This window comes from Pongo pygmaeus, chromosome 9 (genome assembly GCF_028885625.2).
Source record: "Pongo pygmaeus isolate AG05252 chromosome 9, NHGRI_mPonPyg2-v2.0_pri, whole genome shotgun sequence".
Classification (NCBI taxonomy): domain Eukaryota; kingdom Metazoa; phylum Chordata; class Mammalia; order Primates; family Hominidae; genus Pongo; species Pongo pygmaeus.
In genome coordinates, this window is record NC_072382.2 from 17,152,938 (window position 1) to 17,157,775 (window position 4,838).

Sequence of the window (4,838 nt, forward strand, 5' to 3'; positions counted from 1 at the left end):
TTTGAAGGATACCTACTCTGGGTCCAGTATTCTTGGTTGGCAGTTTTGTTTTTTTTTTTTTTCCTTCAGCAATTTGAATATAGCACCCTACTCTCTCCTGGCTTGCAAGATTTCTGCTGAAAAATCTGCTAAAAGTCTTACTGAGGCTCTGGTAATTGTGTTGATTGTTTCTTTTTTCTTGCTGCTTTGAGTATTATCTTTGTCACTAATTTTCACTTGGATAATTACTCTTTGGGTAGAATTTGATTGGTGACTTCTGAGCTTCTTGTTACTGGATGCTATTGTCTTTCTCCAGATTTGGGAAGTTTTCAACCATAATTTTATTAAATACGCTTTCAAGATCTTTTTCTCTCTCATTTTCTTTGGGAATTTCAGTTATGCAGAGGTTTGTTCACTTGGTGGTTCCCATAATTCTTGTAAACTTCCTTCACTTTTTAAAATTCTTTTTTTCTTTCTGATCTGCTGATTAGCTAATTTTATATGTTCTGCCTTGAAGGACACTAATTCTTTTCTTTGTTTCATCAAGTTTTTCATTTGCTATGGTATTCTTTATTTATAAGATTTCTACTTTTTTAATTTAGCTTTTTAGTTCAAGTTCAATTTAGCTTTTTTGGTTCAAGGGTATATGTGCAGGTTTTTATATAAGTAAACTTGTGTCATGGGGGTTTGCTCTACAGATTATTTCATCACACAGGCATTAAACATAGTACTCATTAGGTATTTTTCCTGATACTCTCCCTCCTCCCACCCTCCTCTTGCCAATAGACCCATGTGTGTTGTTCTTCTGTATGTGTTCATCACTTAGCTCCCACTTGTAACTAAGAATATGTGGTATTTGGTTTTCTATTCCTGCATTAGTTTTCTAAGGATAATGGCCTCCAGCTGCATCTGCATTCCTGCAAAGAACGTAATCTCATTCTTTTTTATGGCTGCACAGTATTCCATGGTGTATATATACCACATTTTCTTTATCCGACCTACCATTCATAGGCATTTAGATTTGCTATTGTGAATAGTGCTGTGATGAACATATGCATGCATGTGTCCTTATGATAGAATGTTTCATGTTCCTTTGGGTATACACCCAGTAACAGCATTGCTCAATCAAATAATATAACAGGATTTCTGGGTCAAATGGTATTTCCATCTTTGGGTCTTGCATTTCTCTAATGATCAGTGATGTTGAGCTTTTTTCATATGATTGTTGCTCTCATGTGTGTCTCCTTCTGAAAGTTTCTTGTTCATGTCCTTTGCTCGCTTTTTAATGGGGTTATTTTTTTTCTAGTAAATTTGTTTGACTTCCTTACGGATGCTTGATATTAGATTTTTGCTGGACACATAGTTTGTGAATATTTTCTCCTGTTCTGTAGTTTGTCTGTTTACTCTGTTGATAGTTTCTATTTCTGTGCAAACTGAATTCAAGAACACATTAAGATCATCTACCATGATCAATTGAGAATCATCCCAGGAATGCAAAGATAGTTCAACATACACAAATTCATAAATGTTATACATCACATTAACAGAATCAAGAACAAAACCATATGATTATTTCAATAAACAGTGAAAAAGCATTTGACAAAATTCAACATCCCTTCGTGATAAAAACATTCAACAACCTAGGTATAGAAGGAACATACCTCAAAACAATGAAGGTTATATAAGACAAACCCATGCTAATATCATGCTGAACAAGGAAAAACAAAGCTTTTCCTCTAACGTCTGGAATAAGACAAAAATGTCTGCTTTCACTGCTCCTCCTCAAAGTAATACTGGAAGTCCTAGCCAAAGTAATTAGGCAAGAGGATGAAATAAGGGGCATCCAAATTGGAAAGGAGGAATTCAGATTATCCTTATTTAAAGATGACCTTGTCTTATATTTAGAAAAACCTAAGGATTCCACCAAAAAACTGTTAGAATTGATAAATGAATTCAGTAAATTTGCAGGCTGCAAAATTAGCACACAAAAATCAGTAATATTTATATACATCAATAGCAAACACTCTGAAAAAGAAATCAAGAAAGCAATTCCATATATAGTAGCTACCTTAAAAAAATACCTAAGAATAAACTTAACCAAAGAAGTGAAAGATCTCTATAATAAAAAATATAAAATGTTTTTCAGTCAGGCTGAGTGGTTCTTTGCATCATGTCTAGTGACTCCATGGATTATAACAGAAAACATGGTGGCCCAAAGGGAATGGACCAATGGTGTCATCAAGAGCAACTGGAATGAGATTGTTGATAACTTTGATAGTATGAATTTAAAGAAGTCTCTTTTGAGGGGAATCCATGTTTATGGTTTTGAGAAGCCTTCAGCTATTCAGCCAGGAGCTATTGTTCCCTGTATTAAAGATTCAAAACGTAATTCTGGCACTTGGAGACTATATGGGAGCAACTTTCATGCCTGCATTGGTGGAATAAATGTTCAAAATAAAATGCAAAAACTGGAGGCAGAAGCACCACATACTGTTTCTAGTACACCATGGAGAGTGTTTGATATGCTAAACATAAGATATTTTTCTCCAAGATGGATCAAAATGTTTGTTTTGGATGATGCAGATGAAATGTTGAGCTGAGGGTTTAAGGATGAAATCTATGAGCTTTTCCAAAAATTAAATAGAAGTATTCAGGTTGTGTTGCTTTCTGCCACAATGCCAACTGATATGTTGGAAGTGACTAAAAAATTCATGAGAGATCCAATTTAAATTCTGGTGAAAAAGGAAGAAGGAATCAAACAGTTTTACATTAATGTTGAAAGAGAGGAATGGAAGTTGACTACACTTTGTGACTTGTACAAGACACTGACTATTATGCAGACTGTAATTTTTCCTAATGCAAGGCACAAGGTAGACTGGCTGACTGAGAAAATGCATGCCAGAGACTTCATAATTTCTGCTCTGCATGGTGACATGGACCAGAAGGAGACAGATGTTGTCATGAGGGAATTCTGATCAGAGTCAAGTGTTGTTCTGATCACTACTGACTTGTTAGTTCACGAAACTGACATGCAACAAGTGTCTTTGGTTATAAACTGTGATCTAACTACCAATTGTTAAAACTATATTCACAGAATTGGCAGAGGTGTGGCTATAAACTTTGTTACTGAAGAAGACAAAATGATTCTTCATGACATTGAGACTTTCTACAATAACACAGTGGAAGAAATGCCCATGAATGTGACTAACCTTATTTAATTCCTGAGATGAGACAGTTTGGGATGCAGTGCTCACTGTTGCCGAATAGGCAACGACAACATGCATTGTGCTTCTTTCTTTGGGAATATTTGAGTCTTATCTCAATGCTCATAATGGATCATGGGGTGACATTAGTCATGAGCTCTCGTGAGGAAAGTCATTGTCTTTATCCTCTTTAGAGTTAGACTATTAGGGTGGGTATAAAAGATGGTGTCTGTAAAACTTTCTTTCTTAGAAATTTATATCCTAGTTCTGCAGAAATGATTGTAGTAGATGTTCTCTATCATTTAATAATATACTTGTGGACTAAAAGATATGTGCTGTATAAAATCACTAAATTATGTTAAACTAGCATATCTGCTTTTATTGTGTTTTTCATTAGCCTGAGTAGAAAGGCCTGTAAAATTGACTTTTTAGAAACCATTTGAATTCATTTTGTCTGATATTGTATTTATTCAATAAAGCATTTAATTAGTGCTAAGTGTGAACTGGGCCCTGCTGCTAACCCCCAGCAAGCAATCATCCTAGGTTGGGCTTAATCCCCAGTAGAATTGCCATATTGCCCGTGTCTTAATGAAGTTTGAATGTTAAATAAATTGTAAATTCACTTTTAAAAATAAAACTACAAAACACTGATGAAGGAAATTGAAGAGGAAACAAAAAAATGGAAAGCTATCTCATGCTCATGGATGGGAAGATTAATATTGTCAAATGCCCATACTGCCCAAAATGATTTATAGATTCAGTAAAATCCCCATCAAAATACCAATGACATTCTTCACAGAAAGAGAAAAAAATCTAAAATGTATATGGAGCTGATAAAGACCCTGAAGATGAAGGGGATGGGTCGCCCCTCCAAACCTGTGGGTGTTTCTCATTAGGGGGAACGAGAGACTTGGAAAATAAAAAGACACAGGGACAAAGTATAGAGAAAGAAATAAGGGGACCCAGGGGACCAGCGTTCAGCATATGGAGGATCCCCCTGGCTTCTGAGTTCCCTTAGTATTTATTGATTATTTGTCGGTGTTTCTCAGAGAGGGGGATGTGTCATGGTCACAAGACAATAGTGGGGAGAGGTTCAGCAGACAAACACGTGAACAAAGGTCTTTGCATCATAGACAAGGTAAAGAATCAAGTGCTGTGCTTTAGATATGCATACACATAAACATCTCAATGCTTTGCTAAGCAGTATTGCTGCCCACATGTCTCACCTCCAGCCCTAAGGCGGTTTTTCCCTATCTCAGTAGATGGAACGTACAATCGGGTTTTATACCGAGACATTCCATTGCCCAGGGACAGGCAGGAGACAGATGCCTTCCTCTTGTCTCAACTGCAAGGGGCATGCCTTCCTCTTATACTAATCCTCCTCAGCACAGACCCTTTACGGGTGTCGGGCTGGGGGACGGTCAGGTCTTTCCCTTCCCACGAGGCCATATTTCAGACTATCACATGGGGAGAAACCTTGGACAATACCTGGCTTTCCTAGGCAGAGGTCCCTGTGGCCTTCCGCAGTTTTTGTGTCCCTGGGTACTTGAGATTAGGGAGTGACGATGACTCTTAAGGAGCATGCTGCCTTCAAGCATTTGTTTAACAAAGCACATCTTGCACAACCCTTAATCCATTTAACCCTGAGTTTGACAC

General features: G+C 37.0%; 1 pseudogene; it reads left to right on the plus strand.

Moving 5' to 3' along the window:
* The first annotated feature begins 2,149 nt into the window (after nt 1–2,149).
* Nucleotides 2,150–3,197, plus strand: LOC129008162 (eukaryotic initiation factor 4A-II-like; annotated as a pseudogene).
* Nucleotides 3,198–4,838: the final 1,641 nt, after the last annotated feature.